Genomic DNA, 18,471 nt, shown 5'->3' with positions numbered 1-18,471 from the left:
CTGATAAGATTCGCATCCAACAGCATTTATGGCAGCTATAATCCGCAGTAACCCTTAAACTCTCTTTAAACTCCCATATCTGACAAGAAGTACATATCACTGTAAAGGCCATTTTTCCTCCTTCACAATCTACAGACCCAGAAAATAACACTGTCTTATTCCTCTACAAACACTGCCACAGGTTAAAGGTAATAGCTATGGCTTATATTTTAAGTTTAATCAAGAGACTTATCTCCAATTAGTCTTTCCAATATTTCTTTGGAGGAATATCTTTTAACGTGATTCACCAAAACTGAACAAAATTATATTTTATACAAAGAAGACATAAGACACTGCATGGACCACCAGTAATTATTTATCTAAATTGACTAATAGGAATTCAGCAATACTGCACTCCCATTTGAAGCAGAATAGTCAGATGCAGAACTATAAGTACTGATTTTACCACATAGGCATCATTGAAGGTGATTTCCTCTGAGTGGGTGAGGGCCAATGAATTTATCATTTGAGATTTTGACCTGACATTTTTTTTCCTGAGCTAAACTTAAAATAAAAGATGTATTGTTGATAAATTTTCTTCCGTCATTAGAAAAGGATTTTCACTTTGATGGTGGTGTAAGAACAATCACTTCTTGGGACTGTATTGAAATAAAACATTGTGAAAATATTCAGATATGACATAATTAAGTGTTGTCTGGTGCAGACTATTCATAATCAGAGCAAGTTTGTTTAAATCACCAACTTTCAAAACATTCTTCGAACACCAAATCTCTGTTAAAATTGAGCTAATTAATGATGTCATCATTTTTTCTCTTCATAACTGAATGAAGTACAGTATATCTCAGAGACATCAGGTAGCTTTTTAAAAGCTGCGTTAAATGTGTAAAACTAATTCCCTAACATGCCTCTTTTTTGATACTTTTTACTCATGAATAGGTTACCCACCTCAAAATAGCTTCAAACCAATTACAGATCGCATTGGCTCAATATTAATTGGGTTTGTCATATGAAGCATTTTTGAAAATCAGTCAGAACAAATTATTAACATCTTCTTGGTTTTCATTGTCCTGTTCACATTTTTACATGTATTTGTTGAATCGGTTAATGTTAATTATATTGATAATTGATTCCTAATTGTGATGCAAACTAAGACAAAGTCTGAATTACTTGCTTCCTTGACTCGGCCAAGCAAATTGTGTTTCTTGCTTTAGACTGAATAGGATGGTTAATTTTATTAACAGGTGGTTCTTTTGATCTAAAGAATTGATTGTTCTATTGTGAAAATGTACTTGTTCAAGTAAATGTGCAATTCCCTTGTTGTGATTGACATTCTGGAAATTAAAATATGTACTTAGTGCAATCTATTTGGTGTTTACAGTCATGAAATATTGTTGGATTTGTTGTGATATTTTCTTATGTGAATCATAGTTGCATGATAAATGATCAGAAAAAATTAAACGTTTCCCAAAACCAGAGTTGTTGATGCTCTTCGGGGTAAAACACTGACTACTTGAGTAATCAAATTATTGGAAAAGCTATCAGTTAGATGGGATCATGATGTTAGCTTAGTTTCAACCAGGAGAAGATTGTCAGATTTCCGATCGACCTGAACAAAATAAGCTCTTTTCATGAACGATTGTGGTATTTGTGGTCATTCAAAGAGAATTTGTCTGTGTGGTGTGAAATGACATGCAATCCACAAAGCAGACTACGCCAAGTAGGGTAATTGTTAGGCAGTATGACAGATGTCTGTGGAGGAGCACAATAAAAGGTACTGCTTCTCGACCATTCAAATTGAAACAAAGGGCCGCCCCGTTGGCCGGCTGAGACAGAACTCAGGACTGAAAACTTGAAAAATGTCATAAAACCAAATATATTGGTAACTTCCAAACTTTTTTTTTCAGCGATACTGTCATTTCAGTTACCCATGTTGATTCAGACATTGTGTTTCCTTGCTGACTGATTCCAGGTGAACTGAAAACTGCATTCATTAGCTCTGCACTTTGGTGGGTGGAATAATTTAGCTACAAACAAAGAGGGTGACTGAAAATGATCTTGCTCGCTGCATCAAATAGAAATACGTGCTAAATTTCTGATGTACTGCGGTCAAAGAGTATGGGATTAGCGCTAAACTTGCCTCCGTCCGATACTCTGTTGGGTGTGCGCTGTCGGCACGTAAACTCCGATCCTCCCTTCGCCGCCACGACTCATCCGTGCACGCGATGCTCCTGACGTCGCCGTTACGCAGCGGAACATGGCGGCTGAGTAGAATCTCCGATAGCGGGGCTGAGCGGCTCTCAGCGCCTTTTACATTGCGGGTGAGTGAGTGAGTGAGAGAGAGCGCGCGGCTGGGGCTGGTAACGGTTTCGGTCGAGCGGGTCTCACGAGACGGCCTTTCTTTCTTTTTTTTTTGTTTCGCAAGCTCGCTTCCCCTCCTGTCGCGGTGTGAGGCAGGAGGAGGGGAAGATGTTCGAGTGAGTCGCAAGTGCCCCGACGTTGGACGGTTGAGTTCCAACCGCCGCCGCCGCTCGCTCGCGCCGGACTCTCGGGAGGAGGGAGAGTAGCGCGCGGCGCAGCTCGAGCCCCTGGGTCTTGCGTTGTCGGGAAGCGACAATTAGCTTCGCGCCCCCGACTCAGGATCCGCGCTCTCACCTGTTCGGCTCCTTCAGTTGGGATCATGCACGAGGAGCCCGGAGCCAGAGTTTCCATCTCCGGCAGCAACTGGAACTTAGGATTCCTGGGTTTATCTTGGTGGAGCTGCGGGGTTGGCGGATCAGATACTGAAGTTGCGGATTCCTTCACTGCATGTCGCGATGTGACTATTGTTTATAGTTTTGCTTTAACCCTCATTATCCTCCACCTGCACTCACCCGTTTCCCTTTCCATTTTGCTCATCTTTCTCCTCTTCCTTCCACCCGCCTCCCTTAATGTTATTTTTTTTCCATTTCCGCACTGCGAGCAGCGTGGTTCGACTATTGAAAATAATGCAAGTATTCCAGTTACAGGTGTATATTTCGGGCCGTGCAGATAGTGGATGTTGTATAGATTGTAAGAAACTTGTGTTTTCAGCATTGTTTGCTGCCATAGCAGCGGTTTCAGGGCAGATGTTTCGTTTCTAGGCCATATGGGGGTACAGTATTTGATTTAGGTTACTCGATATTTGCAAGAATGGTAAGAGTTTATCTAAAGTCCACAACCGCCTGTCCTTTCTAGATCGTTCGACTGTTCTCCCTGTCTACTAAGCTATACTGAGAAATGTTTTTCCTAATCAGTTTTCCTCGTCACAGCGCAAAAGGAGACTTCTGTATCTCATTGCTTCCTGGAAAGGAGCAATATTACTGACGCCAGTCCCCTGCTTTCGAGTCATTGTCATCCTTTGCACTGTCTTTTCCAGATAATCCAGTTCCCCTTTGAAAGTCTTGATTGAATTTACCGTCACTGCACTCTGATACAGTGCATTCCAATTCTTCCCCACTTGCTGTGTGAAAAAGTTTTTCCTCCTGTTGTCATCGGTTCTTTTGCCCATCTTAAATTTTGTGCCCTCTGATTCTTGATGTTTCTATCAATGGGACCAATTTTTCCATATATCACTATTCAATTTTCTTTTTAAAGACTGTCTACATAATTAAGTTCCCCATTCTTGGAACAATTATGAATCATTTCTGCACTGTCTGAAGTCTTCACACCCTATAATGTAGCTGTCAGAAATAGCATAATACTGAGTTCAAGGCAGTCTTTTTACAAGTTTAACATTCCTTCCTATTAATAAAGCCTTGTATGCTGTATACTTAATTAACCATTCAACTTGTCCTGTCAACTTTTAATGATTTATGTATACATAACTTGCCCCACTGCTCCTGCACTCCCTTTGGAATTGTAATAATTGTGTCTGTCTGCATTCTTCCTATCACAATGAAATGCTTCACAATCTCTGGATTAAATTTCATCGGCTGCCCATTCCATGTGTTTGGTTGTGCCGGTTTTTTTTGAAGTTCTGTTCTCTGCTGCACAGTTATCACTGCTTTCAAACCTTGTATCATCACATGGTGAAATTGTACCCAGTACAAAAAAAATCTAATTGCTGGAAAAACTCAGCAAGTCTGGCAACATACGTGGAGAGAAACCAGAGTTAATGTTTCATTCTGAAGGAGGGTGCTTGCACCCAAAATGTTAATTCTGCTTTCTATCCATCAAAAAAATTCCGGTAAGCTAAATATGAGTTGCCCTAACAAATCCTTACTAACTTTCCTCAAGTAACCTACATTTGTCCAAGTGATTATTAATCTTGCCTTCAAGAGCTCCCGACTTTGAAGTTAAATTGACTGGCTTCTAGTTCCTTAGCTTATCTTTATACTTTTTTTGAACAAGGTCATAACATTTCAATTCTTGACTGCTCAAGACACCAAGTCTCTGAAAATTGAAGATTTATGGCCAATGTTTTTGCAGTTTCCACTGTCACTTGCTTCAATGTCCTTTACATCTCCTCAGGTCCACACATCTCATCATCTTCAAGGACAGATAGCCTATCCAATGCCTCTTAGTTCTTATTATCTCTTTTATTCACCGTCACCACCTAAAAATAGCTGCAAAGTACTTGTCTGATGCCTCAGCCTTGTTCCCTGCCTCCAGGTTTGGTAGGTCCCCTTTTTGCACCTCTTTATAATCCTTTGACTAGGTGCTATAAAGGACTTTTGGTTTCTCTTTCATTTTGGTTGCCAATCTCTTCTAATACTTTGTTTATGATTTTCTTCTTTTCCTTTGGTTTTGAACTTTCACTTCTCCTTTGAACTTTCAATATTCAACCAGATTCTCAATTCTGTTATTCACATGATAACTGTAACAAGCACATTTATAAATCCTTTGGCATCCAGGGATCTGGATTTGTTTGCCATACCTGTCTTCTGTAGAGATATGAGCAGACTATCTCACCTTTAAAGGCAACACGTTACTCATTTACAGTTTAAATTACTATTTCTTTTTCATAAGTGCTAGATACATTATTGATCCAGTGCAGTTACCTTTTCTGAGTTAATGATTCTTATTCTGGATTGTTCCTTACCCTTTCTACAGCCAATAAACTTTGGCATAATGATTGGTGTTCCTGAAATATTTTCCTATTGACACTTGATTCACTTGGCCCACCTCATTCCGAAGAACTAGGTCTAGTGGTACCCGTTTCCTTGCTGGACTGGAAACACACTGCTGTGGAAACTTCTGAACACACCTCAGGAGTTCTTGCCCTTCATACTATAATAATCTGGCCAGTATTCAGATCAGATCATTAAAGTTCTCATTATACTTGGTCAACGATGTGTCTTATCTCTAATTTCCTTGCAAGTTTATTCTGCTGCACCTTGTCCGAAATGGATATAAAGTTTACGCTGAACTTTTTTTTCGTTCTGTAGCTTTAGACAAGTAGATTAATTTGGTGAACATTTTCATCTCTTTAATATTTTTGTCATCAGTCTGTATGGATGTGTGATGCACATTGTGGTTGTTATATCTTGGAATGGGACTTGAACCCAGATCTTTTGGTCTGGCTATGGTCACTACCACTGTGTCTCAAGATCTTTCTAATTCATATATTTGTGTCATCTCTTCTCCCGGAAGTAATTCCCTTTCTAGTGTTCTTCATACATTTTCGCAAGTTGACAATATTTAGTTTGTGTTCTTTGTGGCTAAGTTGATCGCATTATTACCTTTCGAGTCAAAAGTTTGGCGTTCAAATTCAATCTTAGACCTGAGCACACAAATCAAGGATTACACTTGAGTGCATTCCTGGGGAGGAATACTTTATTTGGTGGTCACATCTTTGAGATGAGATATTAAGCTATGGTCCCATCTGCTGCCTCATCTGGACTCAGGACTCTTCCACTATTTCAAAGAAGAACCGGTGAATTCTCCTGGTGGCAGAAATCAATACACCAAAAAAACAGGCCATTTGGGCATTGACAAATTGCTATTTGTAGGAGCTTTCTATGTGCAAGTTGGGTGACTTGATTTCTTCATTGCAACACTGTGATGCTGTGTTGATTTAAAAATAATTAAGGGTTATCCTCGACCTGCAATGCTACAAATGTCTGTTTTGATTTTGGATTGATGAAAAGTCTTTGTTATCCCACATTGTTACAAGTCAGATTAATTTGTGTAAGGCTATCGTTACTTCTTGCTTCAAGCATTGTTGGGAATAATAAACACTTAAGTACGGTACTTCTGAATCTCAGTTGTGAAATATTGCTCTTTCAGAAATTCTTTCCTCATCTTTATTTTATTGTAATCAATTGACAGTGTTGAAATGCAAATGTAAAGGGGCATGCATAGTTGATAGAAACTGAAAACTATTGTCTTCTACTTAAAATGTTTGGAGCTGTAAAAATTCATTGTTGTTGTACAAGGAAACTTGCAGCTTCTTGGAAAGATCAATGCAAAATGAGCCAAATCATCATTAATATTGACAAGTTTTATCTTGAATGGGAACTTGTGCATTTTGAACTTCTGAAGTCATTGCATGAACACGTTATTTGTTTAGGGTGTAATTTTTTTTTGTATTTCAAGGAAACATCTGTGCATGTCCAGCTGCTGTGTAATTTTTCATGATGGAAATGTAGTTGGGAAGCCTAGATCTGATGTCCATTATTACAGTTTTGATTTGGACTTTCATCGATACAATTCATTTAATTCCACTGGAGAAAGGAATGGTGTGTGCATCCAGATATTTAAAAAAGTAGTAATTTTGAGATTTCTGGAGTAGTTATCTACTTTTCCAATCTTTTGAAAACACATTTTAGCTAAATGTTGTTCAATTTATCAATTGCATTATTTAAAGTGCATGTCTTTTTGTTCCTATTTAACCATCAATGAATACATTTCTAAGTAATATTTTGGTAATATACAGTTATGTGGGACTTGATAAAACTTGATTTTGAAGCGAGTGTTTGATCTTTGATTTTGTTCTGAAGCTGTCTCTCTGATTCGTTTATTGCTAACAATGGGTTTGGTCATCTTCACGCGAGGAGTATTTTTGTAGTATCTTTGGCTTGCTTCTAGTGATCTGAAGTACATTTTGGTTACCAACATGCAATGATCCAGATAAAATTTGTTTGTTTATGGAGTTTCCTTTACTCAAACTATATTATACATAAATGGTGATGTTCTATATTAAATTTAATAATGCTTTCTTGCTTCTATTTGGATAAAGGGATGAAAGTAGCCGAGTCTTTTTATTGTGATGCATTTTTTCCAGTGTTGCTTGGTGATGGGGAATCTACTAGTTTAGTTCCTATAATTGTTTTAGTTGAAATGATCTTCTGAGAACTGTGAAACAGAAAGTTCGTTGATAGAATTGCAAGTTCATTTGAACACAGTGTGGACATTGCACTTATTCCTGTAATTTAGTTTCACAACGATGGCTCAAAAATGGTGTAATTTTTTGACAACCTTTGTCCTCTGCATTTTACTTGAGATATTTGTTCCTATTTGGTACATTTTGGGCATTTGCCTCTATTTTCTTATGTGGGTAGCTCGTGTTCAAGTATGAGGCTGACAAGGTAACTTGAAGTTTGGGATGTGCATACTAGAAACGTGTGCAATTCACAGGTGAGATATTAGTCCACCACCCAACCAGGATTGCAGTGAGAAGAGTTGTCCAGTTGAAGAGGTAAAGAGATTTGCAAACTGATTTCCTGAGGTTAGTGTCAATGTGGTTGAAATCTGTCACTCAGTCAAAAGGAACAATCATGATGAAGAGAAATCAGAAGGCAGGTGACTTGAAATGCTTTAGGGCATTATAAATTTGTTAAATGTACAAAAAAAGGACAATTGTGTAAGGTGTGCACAACATAACCAATATCATTTCTACTGTGCAGCAGTGTCAGGGATGTGAGGTCACACACAATGTGACTTCTGTTTGTTAGTCTGAAGAAGATACCTGCAAGTTGTAGAAGAGTCAGTGTTGTTCTGTTATTGATCCTGTCTTGAGTGGTCAGAGAATAGTGCAACTAAATTTGTATTATCTGGTACATATTGCAAATGCTGGTAAATCAGAAATGCTATTTAACAAAAGAAATACAAATTTTGTTAGTAGCCATACACATATGAATAATTTAACCCCTATTAGTCGGTGTTGTGCCTGGGGAGCCCAATGTAGTGATGATAATCATAATTGAATTAATACTGCAAAAGAGTTGATCATAGAGCATTCACTATCTTTTAGTTGTGTTGTCATTCAAAGTTTTATAATTTCTAGTTGAAGCTTGCTATTACAGTGGATCTCTGATGCTTGTTATCAATGAGTATAGCTTCCATTTGGCCAAGTGAATATGTGATTGGGGGGGAAATTGAAGATTTTGGTTGTTGGAACATGGTTCTGGATTACACGGTGTTAGATAAGATTAATAAAGCAGAATATAGTAGGATTTTCAAATTTAAGTTCCAGGCCTCATCCATACCTTAAGAAAAATGGTCCTTGCCAACTTTCTAAGAACTTCAACGCCCTGACTCTTAATTCCGTTGCTTCCGACAACAGGAGTGTAAGCCGCAGGGCTGCAGGATCAAGCAGTCATAGATTTCATTGAAGTTTAGCCACAAACTACTTGTAAGTCAAGTTTCTCACCATAGAAACAATTCTGGAAGATGAATGTGCAGGACAATTCTGTAATTCTTAAAAATTAGACAGTTCAATGCTCCCTGTCTGCAGGGATCATTGAGGTGATCCTTTTGGCTGCTGCTTCTTGATCTTTCTCCAGGTACTTTTATTTGCTTTCAGGAGGCACGGGGTGGCAGATTTGCACTTACCATGGCTCTGACTTTAAGAGTTAAAAGCCATAATCCATAGTGACAATGAACTGGTTTCTTTAGTTGAGAGAAGGGATTATTTTCCTTACTGGTGAGAATGTGTATAGGGTATAAGCAGGTAGGGGAAGAGTTAAGTTCTGAGTTTTGTGAAATGAGATTCAGCCGAACATGACTCAGATCAGAAAAGAACTTGCAGTTAACAATGGAGTGCTGGAGGCAAGGGTAATGGGTTATCAAGGTGGAAAAGCATTCATTGTGTAAGGTCCGTTTAACATGATGAAAAGTATTCATTGTGTAACAACAGATGGCTTAATCGCTACTATTGACACTCGCTGATTGTAACGGTCACCCAATCAATATGTATGTTGCCTTATCTGGATGCTCCTCCTTGTAAAATGAGTATATTGTACATTTAGAAACTGCTGTTCAAAAGAGAAGACTGAGAGCACATGGGCAATCTTTCCATGCCTCTCTGCCTCTCCTCTGTTGATTGGCTGAAGACCTTCGTCATCAACAACGTGTCACCTTCTCTCAGATCAGTGAGCTACTTGATGCTGACTGAATCTCCATTTGTAAGCATCTGTACTTAGCCTTTCTGCACTGCGAACAAATCACAGTGTAAACAGCACTTAAATTGCTTTTAAAAGTTCTGCCAGGACCAGTGTCCTTGTCATGAATAACCCCCTGAAAGAGGACATTTTTTTTTCTTTTCGATACAGTAATGAATTGGGAGTTGATAGAACTATGTTCTGCTACACTACTTTGTCTTTTTTGTTGAAGACCATTTCAGCATGTAATGTTTGTTTCAATAAATAGGTATAGGTTGATTTAGTCAAGTGAAGACAGCAAACTTTGTTTTCTCTCTGGAAGTTTAAATGTCTATTATGCTGCAGTCGTATAAAATATGCATGGGGAAAATTTCACCTTACAAAATGTGTGAGCAATATTTTTTAAAGTTTGTGAAACACCTTTTGGGTGCTTTTCTGGGAAAAAAACACGAAGGTAGTGATATTGTTGGCAAAGTCAGATTTAAAGTTTTGAGCTTGAAGCTACATATTGAAGGAAGAGGTGATGTTGCACATTGTAAACTTGATAAATGACCAGATCGTGTTTTGAAGTGATGTTGGTTGAGAGAGAAAAACATTTGGTTCGGACACTGATTTCACTGTGTTTATAGTAGTACCAAAGGATGTTCCATAGGTGTTTTAAGACATACCACATATTTCATTCAAGTAGAGTATTTGCATTTGTCTTGTACTTTCAATTATCATTACGTCTCAACGCAGTTTACAGACAGTTAATACTTCTGAAGTCTCAACATTGTTGTCACATTTCCTACAACAAGAATCTCCTAGAAATCACAGTGCAGCAATGACAAGGTAATCGATTTTTGTGGATTTTATCCTTTTAATTGAGGGATAATATTCACCACTATTCATGGTTAAAATACGTGTTTTTGGAGCTGGCGCAAGCATTATTGGACTCCGAGATGTGGCAAAATAGCAGGATATATCAGTCTTGCTTCAAATTTCCTAGAATATTTCTACCTCTTGTTGTTTTATTCCGTTCTGTATAAAGAATTATTCTGTAATAATTCTGTATAAAGAATTATTAGCTCAAGCTCACTCTGAAGATGAGGTGTATGGCATAAATCCAAAATTTAGAAAAGATTTCTTGTTGGTAACCAGTTATTGACCAATATCTCTACTGTGTCCATATTAAGATATAAAGCTCCTTAGCTGGCAATACTCCTTTTCAGATGGAGAGATCATTCTTAATGCTAAAAATCACACAGCACCAGGTTAGACTCCAACAGGTTTATTTGAAGCACTAGCTTTCGAAGCGCTGCTTCTTCAGGTGGTTGTCCTTTCATCTTTGAGAATGGTTTTGCTAGTTTTAGTTTGTTAATATCTAAGTTTGTTTAGAATATTTCAGCTACATGACACTGTGATTTTTTGCTATAAATTCTGTGTCTTAAGGTCCTATTCCGCAACTACCTGATGAAGACATAGTGCTTCCAAATAAACCTTTGGACTATAACCTGGTGTTGTGATTTTTAACTTTGTCCACCCCAGTCCAACATTGGCTCCTCCAAATCATTTTTAATGCTGACTGAGTTGGTTATTGCAAGGGATACTGAAGATATGTTGGTCAAATTCTGGCACTCGGCACCAATGCAAAAATGGCTTTCACAAGAACCTTACGGTGGGATCACACAGCTACAATGTGACGCAGTCCTGCTTCTGAAGCTGTCCAGATTGTTTCCTACTTGTGTTGGGACAGTTGCTGAAATGCTTTTGTAGCAGGATAAGGGAGAAGTACAAGAAGGAATTTGGCCAATGGTGTGCCAAAGGGTTTAGTAGTTGTTGGAAGTAAAGTCGGTAAGGATAGTGTCCTTGACCTAAACGCATTAAACTGCTTCATTTAGTAACGTTCTGTCCTTTAAGGTAGAAATGGTGATCTTCACAGTACAACAGTAAGCACAATTGAGACTCTTGATTTATACTGAAACAGCCAGTGTCAATGTATACAAGACCTTGGACAATATTCAGACTTTCGCTGCAAAGGACCAAGTAACTTGTGTGCCTCAGTGTCAGGCAGTGAGTATTTCTAAAAGTAGAGAATGTCGAACCATCACTCCTTTGCCAACTCCCCCTCTATCTGGATCTTGAGGGTTACCATTGACCAGAAACTGAACTGAAGCAGCCATACATATAGCTGGGAATTCTGCAGTGCGAAACTCTTTTGTCATGACTCCCAAAGCCTGTTCACCTTCTACATAGTAGTAAGTAGGAGTGCATGTTTCATGAGTGCAGGTTCAACATCACTGAAGAAGCTTGGCACTGTTTCTGACAAAGCAGCATGCTTCATCCACTAACTTCAACATTTGCCTTCTTTATCACTACATAGTGGCAATAATGTACCACTGACAAAGTGTAATTCAACAATTTAAAAGGTTCTTTTGAACAGCTTTTTCCAAACCTGCAATATCTACAGTCTTGAGAAATGAGAACAGTAGATACATACAATCATCGCAACTTGCAAGTTCAACATCAAACAAAGAACAGTACAGGCCCTTTGGCTTTCAGTGTTGTGCCGACCATTTATCCTACTCTAAGATCAAACTAACCTACATACCCTTCATTTTACTATCATCTATATGGCTATCTAGGAGTTGCTTAAATGTCCCTGTCACGTCCACATTATCTTGACTCTAAGTTGTATCTTAGCTATTATTGGGTCAAATTCCTGGAACTCCCTGACAGCCCTAAACCCGCAACACGTGAAGTTTAGTGTTTCAGTATAGCAGTCGCAATTATTCTCTCGAAGTCAATTATAGAATGGCAACAAACGCTGGTTTGGCTAGCAATGCTCACCACCAATGAAATAATTCTTTTCAGAACACTGCTGATATCCTTTAGTGGACATGATTGGAAGTAAAGCTTCAGGGAAGTAACCCCACCTCACTAAAATAATACTTCAGGATCTTTTGTCCACCAGTAAGAGCAGGTAGGATATTGGTTTAACATTGTTAGAGCTGCTATCTTTTGGTTATAATGCAGGGCTGTTTATCCTGCCCTCAGTAGCTCTCCATACTGAGTCAAGTTTAATGCCCCGCTGAAATCTCCCTTCCTTCATGATAGTCTTTTAAAACTAAATTATTGTCATACAGATGAAAAAGTTTATTGAGTGACTTTGGCATTATGCCAAACTTTGTGGTTATTCACCTGTGAAGCTCTACATTAGATATGCTACGCAAATCAAAGGTGTTCTCTTAATTGTGACTCCTAATATTCCTAACTGAAGCCTTTATGCAACTACTGCATAACAGTGGAGTTGGAAAGCTGTTGACACTTGCGCAGCAACTGGGTTTAAATGTTCAACCAGAAGGGATGAACTCGGATTTCACTAGTTTCCTCATTTCCCCTCCCCCCCCCACCTTGTCTCAGTCAAATCCATCGAACTCAGCACCGCCTTCCTAACCTGCAATCTTCTTCCTGACCTCTCTGCCCCCATCCCAGTCTGACCTATCACCCTCACCTTGACCTCTTTCCACCTATCGCATTTCCAACGCCCCTCCCCCAAATCCCTCCTCCCTACCTTTTATCTTAGCCTGCTGGACACACTTTCCTCAGTCCTGAAGAAGGGCTTATGCCCGAAACGTCGATTCTCCTGTTCCCTGGATGCTGCCTGACCTGCTGCGCTGTTCCAGCAACACATTTTCAGCTCTGATCTCCAGCATCTGCAGACCTCACTTTCTCCTTTAAATGTTACTAGTTAATCTAAAAGTTTGACTTCTCACCTCACGCCACCCTTGTGATTTAAAACATTTTTGTGCATAATTATTCCTTTTTAGCTATACCAATTTTAAAACTTCAATTCTCAGCCAGCTAAATGAAATCTTGGAAAAGATCTGAACTGGCAGATGAATAATAAATTCACTCTGTTGGAGTTTTGGGTGGAGTTGTGTTGAAAAAATAATGCTGTTAACATTAACCAGTAATGTGCAAATCAGCTACAAAGTTCAAATAATTAAGGTATGCTGAGTTTTGTGAATCTCTCAAACTTCCTTCTTCAGCTTCCTGTAACTTTATGAATTTAATAAACATAATTGTTTGTTAATCCTGGTACAGCAACTTTTAAATCTGGTGGTCAGCATAACTGCCTTTTTAACAGCCTTTTAATTGTTAGTGCAATATTAATTGTTATGAAGTTGAAGGAGCGTACTGTACCTTTAAGAGAGAGTGAAAGTGGTTATGCCCTGAACTCGCAGGCACTTGTCATTTGACTGACTAGCAGTCTGTGTGTACTGGAAAATTGAAAATATGTAACATTATGGCTGTGAAACAAGTACTTGAGTTTTGGTTGCGATGTTTTCACAATAGTTTGAATTTAACCCATCCATTTAAATTATGCCCCAAAACACTAAAACTCCGTTGAATGTGATTTTTACTGTTTTGCCAACATTGAACCAATGAGGCAATCTGATCTTTGGAGTATAAAGAAGCCGGCATTTTGTGAGTTTGCCAACAAGAGCAATCAACTGCCATCACAAGAGTAACCGCGAGTAAAACACTCTTTATCAAAGCTACCTTTTTCATATGAAACACCTTTGCAGCCAAGACCGAAGATCACCCAGGGAGATCCTCAGCCAGAGGAAGGAGGATACCAGAGACATCCGCCGCTGTCTGGTTTTGAAAATTACAGGTGGTTATTGGAACAATAGATTGTTATAGAGTTGGATGCAGCTAACAAGCAGTCAGGAAAAAGGAGGCCTAGAGTTGTAAATAGTTGTCGTTTAATGTTCACTCTTAGAGTTAATGAATAAATTTGTTTTTTTTTTCTTCAGATAGTGGAATTTGGGAGTCCTCTGTCACTCATACTTCAACAGATTATGAGGCAAGGCGAGCTTATCTGGGCGTTTGGTTTAATTAGCAGAGGGGTTCACCACCATGTTGTAACAGTTTGGGGGCTCAAGTCTGTAATTTGGACAGGTTTAGATAGATCTAGTCTCAGATTTGGACAGATTTGAACAGATTTGGGGTACAAAAGATCCTAGCAGATTTAAACACTTGCTGATTAGTGTCTGAGATCATTAAATAAAAATGTAGGAGAGACAATTTGTTTAATTTAGGTTACTTGTGGTTGTTTAAATTAAAAGTGGGAGAAATGGCTCATAAAATTGCTAAAGAGGTTCTGGAAGATGGTTCCCACATTTGCCAAGAAAGTGTAGAAGGACAGAAAGAGACCATACTTCTAGAATTAGCAAAGAGGTTCGAATTGGATTTAACCAGAGACAAAAGTAAAACTGAAATTGTAAGGGTGTTAGTCAAGCACTTCGGTGTATCAGAGGAACAGACAAGTGCAGTAGAGTTAGAAACACTTCAATTAAAATTGAGGATAAAGAAAGGGAGAGAGCATTTGAACTTGAGAAGTTGTGACTTAGTCAGCAAAGTCAAGTTAACAAGATAGAGATGAAGAGAGGAGGTAGTGATATATACAAATATGTTAAAATACTGCCACATTTTGAGAGAGATTTTGAAGCCATCTTTATTTAATTTGAAAAATTGGCTAGGTAGATGGAGTGGTCAGAGGACTTGTGGGTTATGCTAGTAAGCAGAGCTCATGAGGTATTTGCAGTGCTGTCAGATGAGGGGTCAAGAGATTATGAAGAGGTCAAACAGGCTATTAGTGCTTATGAATTGGTATAGACAGCGGTTCAGAAACATAAAGAAGCAACCAGGTCAGACTTATGTTGAGTTCGAAGGAAGTAAACAAAGTCAATTTGATAGATGGGTGCAGGTCTTTTAAAAATAGACAAGACCTATGAGGCTGTAAGAGAGGTTATTCTCCTGGAAGAGTTTACAAACTCACTTTTAGAGATGATAAGAATTCATGTGGATGAACAGAACATGCAAAAAGTGAGAAGAGCAGCTGAGATGGCAGATGAATATATATTGGTACATAAGGCAAAGTTTAGCTTCTGGCAAGAATTTCATCCTGTGAGGGATAGAAATTGGGAGAAAGGAAGATTCTACACTACAAAACAAAGAGTCGAGAACACTGGTAATTGGTTATCACTGGTTTAAAAAGAAGACCAAGAGGTTGAAAGGCTTCAGGTGTTTTCATTGTAATGTAGTGGGACACAGAAAATTCTAGTGCCAGTGGTTTAAGAAGGGCACTGGCAAAAGGTGTTTCCTCTGTGGTAAATTGGGACACGTAAAGTCATAATGCTGGTCATTAAAGAAAAGCACTATGGGAAACAATATGGTAAAAGAAGCTAAGTCAGTGCATTAGTGAAAGTAATAAAGGAAACCCCAAGAAGAGCCGAGATGCTGCAGGAGAGTGCACAGCCTAGGCAGGGGCTGGGCACAAAGTTAGTGTCTGATCTGTACAAAGAATTTGCCTCTGTGTGTAAAGTTTACTCAGCAGGGGGACAAGGGAAAGAAGTTATAATTTTGAGAGATAAAGGATCCAATCAATGTCTAATAGTAAGAGATGAACGTATTTGCACTCCTTCTGACGTGTTACCCGAGAGAGTGGTAGTTTGTGGCATAGATGGACCAAAATGTAGTGTTCGCCTATGTAAGATCAGGTTGGAGTGCCAACTCAAGTAACAGTGGGAGTGATTGACAGAGTGTGAATTCCAGGAATACAGTTTGTTCTTGGGAATGATTTTAGCAGGATCCAAGATGGGAATCATACTTCTTGTTGTGGAGAAGCCAATGGAAGTCCAGGAAACTGAGGAGTTAAAAGAAAAATACCCTGCGATTTTCCTAGACTGTGTAGTAATAAGATCCCACTATCATAAGTCACAGCACAAAGCAAAAAGAGAAAGATGAAGGAGTTGAGGTTCAGTTAGCGGATATCCTGTTTGATATAATGGTGCAGGATAAACCTGAACAGGCAGGAGTGTTTAATCCTGAAAGGCTAATGGACATACAACAGAAAGACAAGGCAATTAGAGAGATAGATAGATATATATATATATATATATTTTATAGTCACAGAATATGCCTGAGGTTTATTATCTTCTGTAGAATCCTAAAATGAAAGTGGAGACCATGGCAGGTTAGTGCAGAGGAGAACTGGGCAGAATTGCATCAAATTGTGTTGCTGGTTGCATACAGACAGGAAGTGTTACAGGCAGCACATGAACTACCACTAGGATGTCACCTAGGTGTACAAAAGACTCCCAGGCTAAGGTACAAAAGCATTTCTATTGGCCTGGAATGCGCAAGGATGTGGTTACATTTTGCTGTACATATCATACATGCCAAGTGGTAGGTAAACCACAGGCAGTATCAAAACCAGCACCTTTCCCACATTCCCGAAGAACCGTTTACCCGAGTTATGATTGACTGTGTAGGTCCCTCCAGATGTCTGGAAACAATTCCATTATGGAGTATTAAGGAAAAAGGGTGGTAGAGGAGTTGGTAGCTTTCTTCAATGGGTATGGGTTACCCAGAGAGATTCAGTCAGACCGAGGGTCTGATTTTACTGCGAGGCTGTTTAAGGAATTCATGGATAGCTAAGATATACAGCACTTTAAATCAAGTGTGTATCACCCTGAATCCCAGGGAGCTTTGGAAAGGTGGCATCAGACCCTGAAGACCATGTTGAGAGCATACTGTCATGAATTTCTGAATGATTGGGATAAAGGTATCCCATTTGTATTATTTGCCATTAGAGATGCCCCAAATGAATCTACTCAGTTTACTCCCTTTTGAGTTAATATTCTGTCTTGAAGTGAGAGAGCCTTTAAAATTAATTAGAGAAATTGACAGGACCAAAGTTGGAGATCTCACACTTGGCTGAAGTATCGGAGGTGGGGGAGAGATTAAATTAAGTAGTTGAGTTAGCTAAACAGCACCTGAAGAAGGCATGGCATAGATTGAAACAGGTGGCAGATAAAAACTCTAAAATCTGGATGTTTTCCTGTGGGGATGATGTATTAATATTGTTACCAGTGGTAGGAGATCCCTTCAAAGCCAGGTTTAGTGGGCGGCACGGTGGCACAGTGGTTAGCACTGCTGCCTCATAGCGCCAGAGACCCGGGTTCAATTCCCGCCTCAGGCGACTGACTGTGTGGAGTTTGCACATTCTCCCTGTGCCTGCGTGGGTTTCCTCCGGGTGCTTTGGTTTCCTCCCACAGTCCAAAAATGTGCAGGTCAGGTGAATTGGCCATGCTAAATTGCCCGTAGTGTTAGGTGAAGGGGTAAATGTAGGGGAATGGGTCTGGATGGGTTGCGCTTCGGCGGGTCGGTGTGGACTTGTTGGGCCGAAGGGCCTGTTTCCACACTGTAAGTAATCTAATCTAATCTAGTAGTCCCTATCAATTTGAGGAAAAGTTGAGTCTGGTGAACTATCAGGTAAAGATGCTGTGGTTCTGTTCGCCGAGCTGGAAGTTTTTGTTGCAAACGTTTCGTCCCCTGGCTAGGCGACATCATCAGTGCTTGGGAGCCTCCTGAGAATCGCTTCTTTGATGTTTCCTTCGGTGTTTATAGTGGTCTGTCCCTGCCGCTTCCGGTTGTCAGTTTCAGCTGTCCGCTGTAGTGGTTGGTATATTGGGTCCAGGTCGATGTGTTTGTTGATGGAGTTTGTGGATGAATGCCATGCCTCTAGGAATTCCCTGGCTGTTCTCTGTCTGGCTTGCCCTATGATAGTAGTGTTGTCCCAGTCGAATTCATGTTGCTTGTTGTCTGCGTGTGTGGCTACTAAGGATAACTGGTCGTGTCGTTTCGTGGTTAGTTGATGTTCATGTATGCGGATTGTTAGCTGTCTTCCTGTTTGTCCTATATAGTGATTAGTGCAGTCCTTGCATGGTATTTTGTACACTACCTTTGTCTTGCTCATGTTGGGTATCGGGTCCTTCGTTCTGGTGAGTTGTTGTCTGAGCGTGGCTGTTGGTTTGTGTGCCGTTATGAGTCCTAGGGGTCGCAGTAGTCTGGCTGTCAGTTCCGAGATGCTCCTGATGTATGGTAATGTGGCTCGTCCTTTTGGTTGTGGTATGTCCTTGTTCCGTGGTCTTTCTCTTAGGCATCTGTTGATGAAGTTGTACGGGTATCCGTTTTTGGCGAATACCTTGTATAGGTGTTCCTCTTCTTCTTTTTTGCAGTTCTGGTGTACTGCAGTGTGTTGTGGCCCTTTTGAATAGTGTCCTGATGCAGCTTCGTT

At 39.5% G+C, this 18,471-nt stretch overlaps 1 protein-coding gene across 2 annotated transcripts in view; it reads left to right on the top strand.

Moving 5' to 3' along the window:
* The first annotated feature begins 2,190 nt into the window (after positions 1-2,190).
* The window catches only part of LOC122554984 (polycomb protein SCMH1), a 114,325-nt gene continuing 98,044 nt past the window's right edge, over positions 2,191-18,471 (top strand). Inside the window, exon 1 of one of the 2 annotated variants that reach the window (XM_043700486.2) lies at positions 2,191-2,318. The gene's annotated coding sequence lies outside the window, so the exon portion shown is untranslated. The remainder of the gene's footprint in view (positions 2,319-18,471) is intronic. The other variant, XM_043700485.2, reaches the window with a different exon arrangement.

This window comes from Chiloscyllium plagiosum, unplaced genomic scaffold, assembly GCF_037043375.1.
Source record: "Chiloscyllium plagiosum isolate Xiang-an unplaced genomic scaffold, Cpla_swu_hap1 HiC_scaffold_12, whole genome shotgun sequence".
Classification (NCBI taxonomy): Eukaryota; Metazoa; Chordata; class Chondrichthyes; order Orectolobiformes; family Hemiscylliidae; genus Chiloscyllium; species Chiloscyllium plagiosum.
Note: the sequence above shows the minus strand (reverse complement) of the source record. Positions and strands in the feature narration are given on the sequence as shown.